Source organism: Panthera leo, chromosome C1 (genome assembly GCF_018350215.1).
Source record: "Panthera leo isolate Ple1 chromosome C1, P.leo_Ple1_pat1.1, whole genome shotgun sequence".
In the NCBI taxonomy this organism is placed as follows: Eukaryota; Metazoa; Chordata; class Mammalia; order Carnivora; family Felidae; genus Panthera; species Panthera leo.
The window spans coordinates 164,561,960-164,581,033 of record NC_056686.1 but is presented as its reverse complement, the minus strand read 5'-3'; the positions used below and the strand labels follow the sequence as shown (position 1 = coordinate 164,581,033).

The 19,074-nt window shown below is 36.9% G+C and overlaps 1 protein-coding gene across 1 annotated transcript in view; it reads right to left on the bottom strand.

Moving 5' to 3' along the window:
* The window catches only part of AGPS (alkylglycerone phosphate synthase), a 143,547-nt gene that overhangs the window by 110,931 nt on the left and 13,542 nt on the right, over positions 1-19,074 (bottom strand). The window lies entirely within an intron of this gene.

Genomic DNA, 19,074 nt, shown 5'->3' with positions numbered 1-19,074 from the left:
TTAATTCTCTATAATTCCCAAGGAAGAAGAAAATGACAACTGACAAGCAAATTTTTTATTACAATCATAATTCTTCACCCAATTCAAAGGCTTTTCAAACAAGTAGAACACCAACATAACAAAACTGAACCAAGTAAAGGTCATACATAAGATTAAGAAAATTAGAGACCAGGCATAATCTCGTTAAAACTAAAGTTGCTATCAATAAAAACTATAGTCCCTATATAAAAACAAACTATTCAAAAATATCTCAAGAGTATCAATCCAGAAACTGGATTTGTAGATGAGCCTGTTATGAACTGTTGCCCAATATTTTCTTCTAATTTCACATTCCTCATTGTAGAGGGAGGTTATGGAAGAAAGCTTTGGAAAAATCTCTACAGAAAAACCTCATGGCTAATATCACCACTAACATACCCATTTTCTTAAGATTACATTTTCTAAAAACTGAATAAGATATCATCTGCTTTACTTTTTTCATAATTCGCTTCACTTTTATGAAATATAATTCACTTAATATTGTATTATATTTCCATAATAATTTACATGAAGATGATATATATATGTACATTTTAATTAACATCTTTAATGTTTTTTTGTAATTTTTGTAAACATTTATTTATTATTGAGAGACAGAGAGACACAGAGCGTGAGCAAGGGAGGGGTAGAGAGAGGGGGAGAACAGAATCTGAAGTAGGCTCCAGGCTCTGAAATGTCAGCATAGAGCCCAACGCGGGGCTCGAACTCACAAACTGCGAGATCATGACCTGAACCGAAGTCAGTGGCCTAACCAACTGAGCCACCCAGGCACCCCAGTAATATCTTTAATGTTTTATAATATGTGCATAAATTTTCATTTCTGAAATGCATTTTAATACTGAATTTAAACATTTGTCATGAAGGCTGTATTCTATAAAACAACAGTTTGGTGTTACACAAAATAAATGCAAAAATACCAATATAGTTCTTTTGCTTTGGTATTACAATCAGTAGGCACTGGGAAATTATTTCAGTGCAGATGTTAAATTTGGCATGTTTACATAACTTAACAATGAGAATCCTTTGCCTTAAAATTATGTGTAGAATTTTAAACAATTATTCCCATATGGCCTCAAAGTAAAAAGCAAAACCTGACTACATGTGTTCACTCTTGGCACTGCACAAGAAAAATGAATCAAGGGAAGCAGGAAATATCTGCTGCTGTGCAATCAAAAATGAAAAGATTTACATTCTGAAGAATCACTGGCCTTAAATTTTCAGGTGGGTAATATCCTAAAGAATTCCCAAGTTTTCAACTATAGGCTAAAGCTACTTTTTTCTCTCTTTTCGTCTCAATTAGAAAATTCTGCCCATGATATGGGCTTACCATATTTATACCAACTTTTAGAGCCATCCCAGAAGTTGAAATGTAAGCATTTGGAATCCATTTGTACCCCCCCCACTCCCAAAACAGTGTTACATTGCTTAAAATAGTATATATTTAAAATCTAGGTTACCCCAAAATCAATCTTCTGATATCTTCAAGTACCCCATGTGTTAAATAAAAAAGTAGGTGAATTTCCCGGGCTTCTGGTTTTAAACTTTTGTATACAGGTATCCCTTCAAATTACTAATATATTCTATGACAGTTAAACACAACTATGTGATTACATTAAACTTTCAAAATAACTTCTTATACAGAAAATATAATGAGTAACTTGAAGGGCATTATAGCATTAGCATTTTAAAACAGTTAAAAGTAAAACCTCACACAATCACAGAATTCTAAAACTAAAAAAAAAGATCCTGAGAAATCACCTAGTTCAATTGCTCATTTTTCAAATGAAGAAACTTGTGCCCAGAGAAGCTCTCATGATTAAACAGCTAAGCTAGTTGTAAGCATCAGAAAGTGAATCCCTAGTCTTGTGACTCTTCCTCTTTAGAAAGGTAATGTCTTAAACCCACCAAATCATGCCCTCAAGTAACCAAAATGACTTAAAGGAACCCTTTTTCCTTGACATCAATATTTTTCAAAGCACTATTACATGTTATTATTATAGCCATTCTTCTGCACTTGATCTTAAGGGAAACATTTGAAAATCAAGGACTATGGTGCCGTCAGGAAACCCAGTGCCCTCACTTCCTTTATGTACAGTATTTGAATTCTGGCATTCAGAATAATGATCCCAAAAGCATGGCAAGCACTAAAATGACGAATGATCAAAGAAATATCAACATTCCATAAGATTCAAATAAAAAGATTCAATTTTCTACTGACCCCAAAGATCAATTAACCAGACTGATCCCTCAGACTTTCCAATTCTTAGAGCTAACTTTACACTAAATTTAAGGTCTTCAAAATATAAGACCCTTCCTCCTGCCAAGAAAAAAGATAAGTCCGTTTGATTTTGTTACACAAAAAAAATAAAACAAATGTTTTACCCATTTACATATCTGACCACAGTACCAAATGGTGAAGAAGCACTTTGTTTTAGCTGGCATAACAAAAGAAAATGGAGACATAATGTAGCATCATGTATACACAAGGTGGCAGTATTCTCCCATGATATATATATTATTTCCCAGTGCTGTGGTTTGCACAATTTTTAACTGAAGTATTTAGACTTAGCACTATTATTATGAAAACCAGAGATCTTTTCTTAAATTGGGAGATGTTCACTTTTAAGTCTCTATATACACATAGATTACTATTCCTCTAATACTAATAAATTTCAAGCATCCTGATATAAATGCATGGTTTCTACCACTGCTATTTCTAATTATACTTTTCACTAGAAAAAAAGGAAAGGAAAACATGCTTTAACCTAATTTTATTTTGGCTCAGCAGTAAAAAACTCAGTTAAGTGATAACTAAAAAAAAAGAATTTTTTCCATATAATTCCAATAATCAAAATTCTAATAAAAGATACTTCATTACTTAGTTCTGATGAAAATCAAATTTTTATCTATCATTTCTAATTCAAACAATGAGAAAAAGGTACTATGATCTCAGAGCTTTTAGAAAATAAAAAGTGAAGTATGAAACTTAAGCCTCAATGCTGGATTTCTAACAAACCATGCTCAGCATCAGATAAATTCAAATTAATCCCATATGTAGTACAATATGTAGAAGTTAAAAATTAAAAAAACTTTCAGGATTTTTTTGTACTATTTAAAAATCCTTACTATCAGGTTGTGTGCTTAATTACCTTAGGACCAAAATAACCTAAAGGAAATCATGAAAGTGAAGTAAATAAAGAGTTGAGATACCAAGAACTGATCAACAAATATACCCCTAAAAAGATCTTTTACAAAAATATCCCTATAAATGAAATAATAATCCTAACTTCTTTTATTAAAAAAAAAAATGAAGCTAAGTTACCATTAGAAATATAAAGGCCTAATGAGGGAGAAAAACTATGGAACACTAATTCTAAATTTAATTTAAAATGTACATGTTTTAAAATAAATTTAAATATCATGTCTATTCTATAATTCCTACAAAATTATTTCTAAAAATTCAATAGCAAAACTATGTAAAACCATTTACAATACTTACTGCCTCAATCTAACAGTGCAACTAATTCTCTTTTGTTAATCTTAGTAACAGTTATAAGTACAATAATTTATGTATACTATAAGAGAAAGCCCCTTTACAAAAAAGAATAGAAAAAAATTTTTTTTAAAAAGACATGGAAGGGCCACCTGGGTGGCTCAGATGATTAACCTTTGATTTTGTCTCAGATCATGCTCTCAAGGGTTCATGAGTTCAAGCCCCACATTGGGCTCTGGACTTAGAGTGTGGAGCCTGCTTGGGCTTCTCTTTCTCTCTTTCTCTCTTTCTTTCTTTCTTTCTTTCTTTCTTTCTTTCTTTCTTTCTTTCTTTCTTTCTCTTTCTCTCTCTCTCGCTCTCTCACTCTCTTTCCCCCGCCCCCCGTCTCTCACAGAATAAACTTAAAAAAATTTTTAAAAGGTATGGACAAATTATCATCACTTAACACTGCTACAAATCTCATGACTCCAAGACTATTAAAACATTTTACTTAGAAAATAGATGTCATCAGGCTTCGACAGCTTGATATAATCAAACATCTGAATCACAGAATACTTCCTTTTGCCCTGATATAAAACTCACCAACCAACTCTCCTGATTATATTTTATTTTCTACCAAGAAAAAGTGGCCAACTGAACCAAATAAACCAAATAAATTACCAGGTTTGATAATTTTGCTTTTTCACCATGAATTAGTCTATTGGCATTCTAATTAACTTTGGTCACTAATGAAGATAGTTTACACAAGACAGACCACCTGAATATGATTGACTCTGGTACCCTGACAAGATTAGGCTTCTGGACAGTTCAACAAGATAATATCCCTTACCTCTAGACAGTATACCTTCTCCTTGCAAAACATGGACATGATTCTGTGACACTTTAAACTTCAACATGAATTTCAATCTTCCTTCCACATCCTCATTATAAGTTTTAAATCTCTAGTGGCCATAATAAAAATTTGGTCCTTGCACGTGATAAATTATTAATCAGCTTTCTAATTTCTTCCAATGTGATAGTGTAAAATGGACTAAATATAAGATTTATGACAGAGAACATTGTTAGCAAGAACATGGAGAAGGAAACCCAAATGCATTACTGATAAACTACTCCATGGATCAATCGTGTGCTAAGTTTTCATAGGTAATGCCATTTCTATGACCCAGCTATACAACTCCTGGGTTTATACTCAGGAGGAATTCACAGACAGTTCCATAAGGGAATAACTTTGATATATTCTCTGGAGCATTATTTGTAAGAGTAGCTAGAGGCATCACTAAAGGAATGGATAAGTGTTAAGTAAATTCTGTGAAAGAATATGCAGCAACCAAAAGCAATAAGGAAGATAGATACATATACAGAAACATAGAAAGGTTAAACAGCAGAGAACACAAAAGGAGAAAACAGGTAAAAGATCTACAGCATACTATTTTTTTTAGTTCATGGCATTTGTCTATGAACAAAAGAGGCCTCTCTTTTCTTTTCCTCCATCTCTGATTTCTAATCCTATCTGCCCCCTTCTATGGGCATCCATAAATGTTCTCAAGTATATGTGTACGTGTTTTGTAAAATATGCAGTGTTACTTTGTGTATGTATTTTTAATTTGATTAAATAGTGTTATGCTACTTTATTAGCATTTTATTAATAGTATTATACTATTATGCAAATACCATGGACTAAAAAGGTATGATTACTGCAACTCTGTATCTGAAGCAAATATGTTGCTCAGCCCTTGAATCTCAGTGCAGTTTCTCTTCAAGAAAACAATTCTTTCTTTCACATATACATAGATATTCCATGATGGTTTATTATAAAACCCACTGTTGGATTTCTTAGCAATCCCCACAATTTTTTTTTAAATAATAGAATTCCATTCAGAATGAATCAACTTCAAATATTCAGCAAACCAAATATGTATTTAACTTGCTACAGTCAACTCTTTAGAGTTCACAAGAAAGTGGTACTTCTCAGAAGAAACTTTTCAAAACCTGAATTCAAGGGTCAAAAATTGTGTCCCCAAGGTTGAAATCCTATTACATTTGCTATGAATCAATGAATGGAAGAAAAAGGAATGTATAAGTATGGGGGAGAGGGGCAGGAACCTTATAGACAGAGGCACAAAGAAGCAGGGAAAGAAGGGAGGTCTGGGGCAAATAAGGCAAAGCCAGTCTTACACCTTGACAGAATAATCTGGCACTCACTACTCACTGAGGCTCCTGGGATGACTTCCCTTACGCCCCAATCTTTCTTCACACACACCAAATTCTAACTGGAAATTCATTATTGTTTGAAAAATCTCTTTAAAAAAGAAATTCCAAGTATTTCATGCTAGGGCAGGCATGTTATATAAGCACATACTCCCAAAAGCCTGGTACCTGCCATTCCGAAGGCCTAGAAAGACACAACTATCCTGTCTTTTACCTTCATGTCTTAGTCTATGTAACAAGTACAAAAGTACTAATTAGTATCAGGGAGTTGTCTTGGCAAAAGACAAAGAACAAGGATGTACACTTCCCTTGACCACGTGAGCTCCCTGATCTATACTTTAAATTATTCCCTCTACTGTCCGCTTGTAATCTAATCAATATGGCGATTTAGGCAGAGAATTCCAGACTGTCTACCACCAGCTGGAAAATGCCGATTCACTTTTATTGCTTTCCTCCCTGTTTGCTAGTAATTGAAATAGGAATTGTATCACAAGCATGTTGGATTGACCAATCTGTAAGCGACCAAAGACCATTTCTGGTACAGTCTTACATTTCTGCAAACAACAAAGAAACATGAATGTCTCCAAAAGTCTGTATGCCATTTTTCAACAGAAACCAAGCTTCTGAGTTCCCTTTTCCAGCTGTCTTCCAGGGTACAACCCAATAATCTTGACAAGACCCTAAAAAAGCCAAGACTAAAATCCATATCTGCTTGATATAGAGTATTCTTACAACAAATGTTTTGTTTGTTTTTTGACTTAATACAATAGTAAGCAGCAGCCCCTTCTACTTTAAATGAACAGGTTGTTGGAGTTTTCACCTTTGCTTCTGAAAAAGCCACAGGAAAAAAATGAACCCCACAAAGTTCGGAGGGAGAAAAAAATATTTATTAAAATCAAGGCCCAATCACAATTACAATTGAAATTCCCAATCGTCTTGGGAGTATAAACATCACCTTGGGAATTCATGTTAAAAGCAGAGTCCTGGATGTCACTCTAGACCTAGCCAATGATTAGAATCTTTGAGACTGAGGCCTTAGAATCTAAACCTTTTAAACAAGCCCAGCCAGAAAATTGTGGGGCAGGTCATCCACAGACTCTAATTGTGTAAGCACTGCCTTGAGGCACGAGGTAAAGTTGACAGCAGAAGCCTCATCTGTTGAATAGCCACAAAGAGATACAAAGCATTAATGTAAATGGTTTATAAAGTTGCTCTCACCCAAACTCTATGAAAATCAGAAGGGACTGGAACTGCAGGGAAAGGGCGATAACTTTAAATTCACTGCACTATAGGACAGGATGGACCAGCGTGGAGTTCTGTGACAAAACAAGGCAGCAAGAGGGCAAAGTGAGAAATGTGGAAGACAGGGGAAAGAGGGTAACAGGAAATGGAGATTCGTTTTCCATAAGAGCAGAGGTAGACAGGTGCGTACCCAATTTTACAAAGGATTATCCAAGAAGGGCGAATGAAGGCTATATAGAAATAATACTTTCTGATCCAAAATGTAGAAAGTCAATCTGTTATGGAAATGTTCCTACTTTATACATGTTAAAAGGGTAACAAAACTAAAAAGGCGATGGTTCATCGAATAATTTATCTCTAGCACAATTATGTTTATTCAAATTTCAATACATGTGTTCACCAACGCCACACACCAAGTAGAACTGAAGAAGGCATGCAAATGCCAAGTGGCACAATGGTGACTATTGTGTACAAGATACTGACAATCAGCGCATCCTGCAGTACAAGCAATTGCTAATTCTCTTCATTCTTTGCATTCTTCCTTTTCTCCCTAACACATAAGGTGGTATTAATTAGAAACCTGTTCTCAATATTAAAATGTCACGGCTGTCATTGAGGACCTCCAACTTCTTATGCTTTCACCTTCAGACACTATGTCAGCACTGGATTTTCCTTATGCTTTCTATACAGTATACTGCAATAGAATATACTGTATAATACTATAAAGCTAAGGACTTTACAATCATGACTTCATTTCCTTTTCACATCAATGTTTGTGAGATTGATGATGTAGGTGTTATTATTCCTATTTAAAACATAAGAAAGGCTTAGAAAAACAGTAGCTTGTCCAAACAGTATATGACACAACTAGGATAAATCTTGTTCTTCTGGCTCCAACACTCCTTAACTACTAAGCTATGATTTTAATACACTTGCTGATTGCCACACGTGGAGTAAGAAGTATTACAAGAACTCAGAGAATATAGTGTTCATCTCTAGCTGAGAGAAGAAGGCTTCATTCTAGTTGCTTTGGAAGATGACAGAAATTCAATAATCAAGCAGAGGCAGAAAAGCACAAGGACTTTCCCATGCTAATAGCTCAAATTGGCTGAAGCATAGAACATATGCAAGAAAGTCATGGAGAACAGCAGAGATGTCAAATTATAGGGATTAAGCCTTATTTCATCAAAACAGTATTTTCTATGTACCATGTCGTCACCAAAAGTAAAAAATCTAACAGTATCTGCTTTAAAGTTGTGCTGCTCTCCAGTGTGGATGAAATTCTAATTCTTTAACATAGCATACAATGTCCTTTACAATCTGGCTCCAAACTACATTTTCACCTTCCTTAACAACTACTCTTCCAGCCACACTAAAAGTTATCACAATTCCTTATACACACCATGACCTTTTATGTCTGCCTGTCTTTGCATGTATACATATATCCCTTGTCTGAAATGCCTTTCTCTCTCTAGAAAACTCCTATTTATCCATCAAGAACCACTCCAAAAGTTACTCTTCCTATAAAGCCTTCCTATCTTCCTCAGAAAGAATTTATGGTTCCTTCTGCACACACTGTAGCATTTACTATGTCATACCTTCTATATACCTATCTATGTATCTCTACTGAACTGTCAATCAGTTTTGCAGTGTCAGAATGTAGCACAGGACTAGCAGGCAGCATGTACTCACACTTTCTCTGAACAAAGATTGGTCTGGTAATGGAATGGAGAATCATTTGAAGGGGAAAAAATAAAGGAAGACCAGAATAGATGTGAGACAATTTGAAGATTTCATCTAGGGGCGCCTGGGTGGCTCAGTCTGCTAAGTGTCCAACTCCTGATTTTGGCTCAGGGCATGATCTCTCGGTCCATGAGCTCTGCACTGATAGTGTGGAGCCTGCCTGAGATTCTCTCTCTCCCTGCCCCTCCCCCCTGACTTGCACACTTGCACACACGCTCTCTCTCTCTCTCAAAATAAATAAACATTAAAAAATATATATTTCATCTACGTTGGCATCTATGGGAGAAAAACAAAAGTGTCTTGACAATCACAAGTAATAGAATCTACCTGATCTGGGGGCGCCTGGGTGGCTCAGTTGGTTGGGCGTCCAAGTTCAGCTCAGGGCATGATCTCACGGTTCGTGAGTTTGAGCCCCGCGTCAGGCTCTGTGCTGACGGCTCAGAGCCTGGAGCCTGCTTCGGATTCTGTGTCTCCCTCTCTCTCTGCCCCTCCCCTGCTCATTCTCTCTCTCTGTCTCTCAAAAATAAATAAACATTAAAAAAATTTTTTTTAGAATCTATCTGCTCTGTCAACAGTGTGGATGAGGGAGAGGGAATGGAGTTCGGCAAAGCCTTATGACTGAGACATTGGGCTTGTGTATTTCAATAACAGTAGAAGTAAACAGAAATAATGGAGTAGTAGGATTGAGGGCTAAAATAACAGCCTTATACATGCATACTAGATTGGAGAATTTAGCAAGATAGTCAGATAGAAATGTGCAATAATTTAAAATGTGAAAATGGAAGTTGACAGAGTTAGAAATATTAACTTAGAAGTTCCCCCAATAGTGGTAAAAGCTAATACAGTCTGAGTGGATGAAGTTATTAAGGAAGAAAATGTTTTAAAAAAAAAAAAAAGGACTAAAAATTAACCTTAAGAATTTGTAAATTTAGGAAGCAGAAGGAAGAAAAGTCAGCAAAATCATGGCCAGTAGGGTGGGAAGAAAACCAAGATAGTATGACATGGGAGCTAAGGAAAGAAATATTAGGTACCAGGTATTGGGAACTGGTCAAGAAAATGACTTAACAATTTTATACCTAGGTTATTGATGGCTTTTAAAACAACTGTTTCACAAGAGTGTTATAGGCTGAAAACAATTTCAGTAAGTTATTTGAGTGTGTTTTTAAGAAGCAGGCAAAGTCAACAAAGAAAAAAAACTGATGAGGTTCTGGAAAAAATGGCTAAGTAGGAGGATCCTGAGTTCACCTAGTCCCATGGACACACTGAGATAACAGCTACCAAAAGTGCAACTAACTCTGAAAATCACCCAAAGACTGGCAGAACAGACTTTCCACTGTTAATTGTAAAGAGAAGGCCACATCAAAAAGGGCAGGACAGGCAGAGATGTAATTGGGAACCAAACTCTGCTCCCCATCCCCACTCCTTCTCCTCGACCCTTCATCCTCTCCACCATCCCCACCATCCCCACCAACCCATGTCTCCACAGGACTAACCACAAACAGGAGGGATATCACAAGCACAGAGAAGTGGAAGGATCAGACCACACCTGGCCCTAAGGAGACAAATCCTGTAACATTTGGCTTTCAAAACCAGTGGGGCTTAATTTAGGAAGTCTCTGCAATCAGCAGGGCTTAACTCCAGGTACTCTAAAAATAACTGGGTTTAGCTATAGGAGACACCCAGAGGGAGATTAAAAAATAGTCCCCACCCTTAAAGAGACAGCATAACAAATAACCCAGCAAGATACAACAATAGAAGCAGCAGCCTGAAAAGCCCCTGGCATATACTGAAGGAGGTTTATTTGCTAATCTCCGAAGTGCACTGGAAGGACAGGGATACTTAGGAGAATTCTCTAAGAACAAAAATGCTGGCAGGCACCATTTCTCTCCCCCTGCCCAAACCTAGATAGCCAGACACTTGCAGGAACCGGCATGAACACTCTCCATCTATCCTGCTAGCACTGGACACCGTGTAAATGTTCTCCTTCAGATCCACCCTACCCAACCGGACCCAGTTGGCAGGTGTCACTTCAAAGCACTCCTCCCCTAAGTCTTCATACAAGCAACCCCAACAGGGACCAGTGTTACTCCAAAGCGACTCCTACCCTGGGAAGAGGGGAAGATAATCACACACCTGTGTGCCTGCAGTCCTAGCAGCAAACCTTATAGCTGGCAGTGCAGAGAATGTGCCCTCCCAATTAGTCCTGGACTAGGAGCAGGCATTTGGTCTGAGAGCCCACCCTGTGCACAAATGAAAACTTCTCAAGAGAGAATACAGGGAAAACACCCTGCAGGTCAGTATGACTGCAACCCTAGCAGATGGGCTGAGGACAGGCATCTGGTTTGACTGTAGACATTGCCCACCACAAACCTACAGTGGCCCCAGACTGGCCCCTGAGCAGCACAGGGGCCGAACGCTGCCCAGTGCACCCACAACAGGCAAAGTGGACCACGGCAGCCAACTGAATTGAAGGCAAATGTGGATCAGTCACAAAAGGGCACACACAACCCACACAGGAGACACCTGAAGTGTCTGGTTCTGATGAACAAGGGGCATTCAGCTGCAGGACACCACAGGACCTCTTCTTCATAAGGCCACTACTTTCAATATCAGGAGACATAGCTGACTTGCCTAATACACAGAAACAAACACAGAGAATTAGACAAAATGAGGGGACAGAAGAATATGTCCCAAATGAAAGAACAGGACAAAACTGCAACAAAAGAGCTAAATGAAATATAGATAAATTATATGCCTGAAAAAAAAAATTCAAAGTAACAGTCATAAAGATACTCACTGGATTCAAGAAAAGAGCCAGTGAGACCTTCAACAAACATAGATAGATAGAGAGATAGATAGATAAAAAGAGATTAAGAACTGAGTAACTGAAATTAAAAATATACCAAGAGAGGGTATTCTGGCTGGTTCAGTCAGTGGAACTGTGACTTCTGATCTCAGGATTGGGAGTTTGAGCCCCAAATTGGGTATAGGGATTACTTAAAAATTAAAAAAAAAAAATCTTAGGGGCACCTGGGTGGCTCAGTCGATTAAGTATCCAACTCTTGGTTTTAGTTCAGGTCATGATCTCGTGGTTTTGTGAGTTTGAGCCCCACAGTGGGCTCTGACTGACAGTGCAGAGCCTGCTTGGGATTCTCTCTCTCCCTCTCTCTCTGCCCCTCCCCCACTCATGCTGCCTATCTCTCTCAAAATAAATAAACATAAAAAATGATAATAATAAATAAATAAATTGATTTTTAAAATACACGAAAGGGAATCAACAGCAGATTAGAGCAGGCAGAAGAACAAATCAGCATTCTGGGGGACAGGGTAATGGAAAGCCACTAAGCAGAATAGTAAAAGAATAGCAAAAACTGAGAATAAGTTAAGGGAACTCAGCAACATCATCACATGTAATAACCTTTCCCGTATAGGAACCCCAGAAGGAGAAGAAAGAGAAAGGGGAAAAAAACATATTTGAGAAAATAATAGCTGAAAACTTCCCTAATCTATAGAAGGAAACAAACATCCAGATCTAGGAAGCACAGAGGATCCTTAACAAGATGAACCCAAGGAGGTCCACACATAATTAAATTGGCAAAAAAGTAATGATAAAGAGGGAATCTTAAAAGCAGCAAAAGAAAAGTTACATATAAGGGAAACCCCTAAGGCTATGAGCTGATTTTTCAGCAGCAACTTAGTAGGCCAGAAGGGAAGGGCATGATGTATACAAAGTACTGAAAGGAAAAAACCTGCAACCAAGAATACCCTACCCGACAAGATTATCATTCAGAATAGGAGAGATAAAGAACTTCCCAGACAGACAAAAGTTAAAGGAGCTCATCACCACTAAACCAGCCTTACAAGAAATGTTAAAGGCAATTCTTTGAGTGGAAAAAAAAATGGCCATAATGAGTAGTAAGAATTATAAACGGAAAAAAATTCACAGGCAAATGATAACATACAATAAAAGTAGATTAGTAATTTATAAAACCACTATGGAGGTTAAAGCACAAAAGCGGTTAAGTCAATTATAGCTACATAAATCCACCAAGGACTTCACAAAATAGAAGGATGTATAGCATCATATACGTAAAATGTGCGGGGGGGGGGGGGGGGGTAGTAAAATTTACTGCTTTTAGAATGGGTTCAAACTTAAACGACCATCAACTTAACACAGACTGCTACACACATAAGATGTTATATGTAAACCTAAATAGTAACCACAAATCAAAAACCTTTAATAGATACACAAAAAGTAAGAAAAAGGAATTCAAACATAACTAAAAGAAAGCTATCAAAACACAAGAGAAGAGAGTAAAAGAAGAAAGGAACAGATGGACTTCAAGCTGTATTACAAAGCTGTAATCATCAAGACAGTATGATACTGGCACAAAAACAGACACTCAGATTAATGGAACAGAATAGAGAACCCAGAAATGGACACACAAACATATGGCCAAATAATCTTTGACAAAGCAGGAAAGACTATCCAATGGAATAAAGACAGTCTCTTCAGCAAGTGGTGCTGGGAAAACTGGACAGCAACATGCAGAAGAATGAACCTGGACCACTTTCTTACACCATACACAATACTAAACTCAAAGTGGATGAAAGACCTAAATGTAAGACAGGAAAGCATCAAAATCCTGGAGGAGAAAGCAAGCAAAAACCTCTATGACCTTGGCCACAGCAACTTCTTACTCAACACGTCTCCAGAGGCAAAGGAAACCAAAGCAAAAATGAACTATTGGGACCTCATCAAAATAAAAAGCTTCTGCACAGAGAAGGAAACAATCAGCAAAACTAAAAGGCAACCAACAGAATGGGAGAAGATACTTGCAAACGACATATCAGATAAAGGGCTAGTATCCAAAATCTATAAAGAACTTATCAAACTCAACACCCAAAAAACAAATCATCCAGTGAAAAAATAGGCAAAAGACACGAATAGACACTTCTCCAAAGAAGACATCCAGATGGCCAACCGACACATGGAAAAAATGCTCAATATCACTCATCAACAGGGAAATACAAATCAAAACTACAATGAGATACTACCTCACACCTGTCAGAATGGCTAACACTAACAACTCAGGCAACAACAGATGTTGGCGAGGATACACACAAAGAGGATCTCTTTTGCACTGCTGGTGGAAATGCAAACTGGTGCAGCCACTCTGGAAAACAGTATGAAGGTTCCTCAAAAAATTAAAAATAGAACTACTCTACGACCCAGCAATTGCACTACTAGGTATTTATCCAAGGGATACAGGAATGCTGTTTCTAAGGGGCACATGCACCCCAATGTTTAGAGCAGCACTATCAACATTAGCTAAAGCATGGAAAAGAGCCCAAATGTCCATCGATGGATGAATGGATAAAGAAAACATGGTATATATATATATACAATGGAGTATTACTCGGCAATCAAAAAGCATAAAATCTTGCCATTTGCAACTACACAGATGGAACTAGAAGGTATTATGCTAAGCGAAATTAGTCAAAGAAAGACAAATATCATATGACTTCACTCATATGAGGACTTTAAGACACGGAACAGATGAACACAAGAGAAGGGAAGCAAAAATAATATAAAAATAGGGAAGAGGACAAAGCATAAAAGACTCTTAAATATGGAGAACAAAAAGAGGGTTACTGGAGGGGTTGTGGGAGGCGGGATGGGTTAAATGGGTAAGGGGCATTAAGGAATCTACTCCTGAAATCACTGTTGCACTATATGCTAACTAACTTGGATATAAATTTTTAAAAAAAGAAGGAAAGAAGGAAAGAAAGAGAGAAAAACTACCAAAACAACCATAAAACAAGTAATAAAATGGCAATAAGTACATATTTATCAATAATTACTTTAAATGTAGGGGCACCTGAATGGCTCAGTCAGTTAAATGTCTGACTCTTGATTTCAGCTCAGGTCATGATCTCCTAGTCATGAGATTGAGCCCCACTTTGGGCTCTGGACTGGGCATGGAGCCTGCTTGAGATTCTCTCTCTTCCTCTTCCTCTGCCCTTCCCCAACTTGCGCATGTGCATGATCTCTCTCTCTCTCTCTCTCAAAAAAAAAAAAAAAAAAAAAAAAAATTACTTCAAATGTAAATGGACTAAATGCTCAATCAAAAGACACAGGGTTAAGTATGCTGTAGTTTTTTAAATTATAAAAAAGCAAGACATAAGGTGTTAGATGGATAAAAAAAGCAAGATCCATCTATATGCTACCTACAGGAGACTTACTTCAGACCTAAACGCACATGCAGATCAAAAGTGAAGGGATGGAAAAAACATTCAGCATACTAATGGAAGCAAATGAAAACTGGGTAGCAATATTTATATCAGACAAAATAGACTTTAAAATAAAGCCTGTAATTGAGGTGTCTGGGTGGTTCAGTTGGTTAAGTGTCTGACTCTATCTCAGCTCAGATCTTGATCTCAGGATTGTGAGTTCAAGCCCTGTGTTCATCCCAGTGTGGAGACTACTTAAAAATTTTAAAAAAGTAAAATAAATAAATAGATAAATAAATAAACAAACAAAGACTGTAAAAAGAGACAAAAGATACTACATAACAAGAGGACAATCCAACAAAGGGATATAGCAATTACATATATCTATGCACCTAATATGCTAGCACCTAAGTACATAAAGCAACTATCAACAGACACAGACACAAAGGAAGAAATTGACAGTAATAAGATAATAGTAGAGGACTTTAACACCCACTTACATTGAGGGATAGATCATCCAAACAGAAAACCAAGGAAATGCTTTAAATGACATCTCAGACCTAACAGATATATTCAGAACAGTCCATTCAAAAATAGCGGAATGTACATGAAACATTCTTCAGAACATATCACATTAGGCCACAAAACAAGTCTCAATTTTTTTAATGTTTATTTTTTTTTATTTTGAGAGACAGCGAGTGAGCGAGCAGATGGGGAAGGGGCAGAGAGAGAGGGAGAGAGAGAATCCCAAGCAGGCTCTGTGCTGTCAGCGCAGAGCCTGATGCAGGGCTTGAATTTATGAAACATGAGATCATGACCTGAGCCAAAATCAAAAGTCAGATGCTTAACTGAATGAGCCGCCCAAGTGCCACTCAATAAATTTTAAAAGACTGAAAGCATATAATTCATTTTCATACCACAATGGTATGAAACTAGAAATCAATCACAAGAAAAATATGGAAAGAACACAAACACAAGGAGGCTAAATTCACATGCTACTAAACAATGAATGGGCCAACCAAGAAATCAAAGAGGAAATTAAAAAATACGTAGAGACAAATGAAAATGAAAACAGAACAGTCCCAAGTATTTGGCATACAGCAAAAGCTGTTTTTAAGAGGGAATATTAGAGGAGCACCTGGATGGCTCAGTTGGTTAAGCATCCAACTTCAGCTAAGGTCATGTTCTTGCAGTTCACAAGTTCAAGCCCCACGTTGGGTTCTATGCTGACAGCTCTGAGCCTGGAGCCTGCTTCAGATTCTGTGCCTCCTCTCTCTGGCCCTCACCTGCTCATGCTCATGCTCATGCTCTGTCTCTCTCTCTCTCTCAAAAATAAATAAAAAACATTAACAAAAATTAAAAAAAAAAAAAGAGGGAAGATTACAGCATTACAGGCCTACCTCAAGAAACAAGAAAAACCTTGGGGCACCTGGATAGTTCAGAGTTCAAGCCCTGCATCATGCTCTGTGCTGACAGCTCAGAGCCTGGAGCTTGCTTCAGATTCTGTGTCTCCCTCTCTCTCTGCCCCTCCCCCACTCATTCATATTCATTTTCTCTCTCTCTCAAAAATAAACATTAAAAAATGTTTTAAAAAAACAACAAGAAAAATCTCAAATAAACAGGCTACACTTACACCTAAAGGAGCTAGAAAAAAGAACAAAGCCCAAAGCCAGTAGAAAAAAAGAAATAATAACGATAAAGGCAGAAATAAATGAAACATAGATTTTAAAAGCAATAAAATAGATCAATGAAACCAGGAGCTGTTTCTCTGAAAAGAGAAACAAAATTGATAAATCTTTAGCCGGATTCATTAAGAGAGAGAGAGAGAGAATGCACATGCTCAAATAAAACCAGAACTGAAGAAGAAATAACAACCAACACCACAGAAATACAAGGGATTATAAAAGAATATTATCAAAAATTATATGTCAACAAATTGAACAACCTAGAAGATATGAATAAAATCCCAGAAATATATAACCTTCCAATACTGCATTAGAAAGAAGAAAATTTGAACAGAATGATCACCAGCAATGAAATGGAATCAGTAATCAAAAAACTTCCAACAAACAAAAGTCTAAAACCAGGTGGCTTCACAGGTGAATTCTACCAAAAATTTAAAGAAAAGGTAATATGTATTCTTCTCAAACTATTCCAAAAAATAGAAGAAAAAAAAAAAAAAAAAAAAAAGAAACATTCCAAATGACACATTACCCTAAAACCAGATAGACACTACAAGAAACAAACAAAACAAAAACAAAAACAAATAAACCCAGCCAATATCTCTGATGAATACAGATGCAAAAATACTCAACAAAAATATTATCAAATCAAATCCAACAATACATTAAAAAAATCATTCACCCTGATCAAGTGGGATTTATTCTAGGGATACAGGGGTGGTCCAATATTTGCAAATCAATCAACATGATACATCACATTAACAAGAGAAAGAATAAAAATCATATGATCATCTCAATAGATGCAAATAAAAGTATCTGACAAATTACAACATCCAGTCATGATAAAAGCTCTCAATAAAGTAGGTTTAGAGGAAACATACCTCAACATTATAAAGGCCATATATGAAAAACCCACAACTAACATCATCCTCATGGGGAAAAATTGAGAGTTTTTCCTTTAAGATCAGGAAAAAGACAAGGATATCCATGTCCACTCTTACCATTGTTTTTATTCTACATAGTACTAGAAGCCCTAGCCACAGCAATCAGACAACAAAGAGAAATAAAAGGCATCCACATTGGTAAGGAAGAAGTAAAACTTCCACTGTTTGCAGATGACCTGATAATATATATAGAAAACACTCAAGGAGCACCTGGGTGGCTCATTTGGTTAAGTGGCTGACTCTTGATTTCAGCTCATGGGTTTGAGCTCTGCATGCAGCTCTGCACTGACAGTGCAGAGCCTGCTTGGGATTCTCTGGCTCCCTTTCTCTCTGCCTCTCCCCTATTCATTCGTTCTCTCTCTTATTCTCTCTCTCACTCTCAAAAATAAAAAAATAAAAACATTAAAAAAAACACTCAAGATTCCGCCAAAATAAATGAATTCAGTCAAGTCACAGACTACAAAAACAAAACAACAAAAAAAACTTGCAATTCTACACTATAGACTAATAACGAAGTAACGAAAAGAAAAATTAAGAAAACAATCCTATTTATAATTGCACTAAAAACAATAAAATACCTAGGAATAAACTTAACTAAGGAAGTGAAAGACCTGTACTCCTAAAACTATAAAACACTGATGGAAAAAAAATTAAAGATGACACAAACAAATGGAAAGATATTCCGTGTTCATGGATTGGAAGACCCAGTATTTATTTATTTTTTTTACATTTATTCATTATTGAGAGACAGAGAGAGACAGAGCATGAGCATGGGAGGGGCAGAGGGAGGGGGAGACACAGAATCTGAAGCTGGCTCCAGGCTCTGAGCAGTCAGCACAGAGCCTGACGTGGGGCTCAAACCCATGAGCATTGAGATCATGACCTGAGCCGAAGTTGGACGCCTAACTGACTGAGCCACCCAGGTGCCCCAAAAGACCCAATATTTTTTAAATGTCCATACTACCCAAAGCAACCTACAGATTCAATACAATCTCTATCAAAATACCAACATTTTCCTCTTTTTTAAAAAAAAATTTTAATGTTTATTTATTTTTGAGAGAAAGAGAGACAGAGCACAAGTTGGGGAGGGGCAAAAAGAGAGGGAGACACAGAATCTGAAGCAGGTTCCAGGCTCAGGGCTCGAACTCACAAACCGTGAGATCATGACCAGAGCCGAAGTCGGATGCTTAACCAGCTGAGCCACTTGCCCCAAAATACCAACATTTTTCAAAGAACTAGAACAAATAATACTAAAACTTGTATGGAACCACAAAGACCCTGAATAGCCAAAGCAATATGAAGAAAGAAGAACAAAGCTGGAGGTATAACAATCCCAGATTACAAGATATACTACAAAGCTGTAGTAATCAAAACACTATGGTACTGGCACAAAAAGAGACATACAGATCAACAGAATAGACAGCCCAGAAATAAATCCATGCATATATGGTTAATTAATCTATGACAAAAGGGCAAGAATATACAGTGA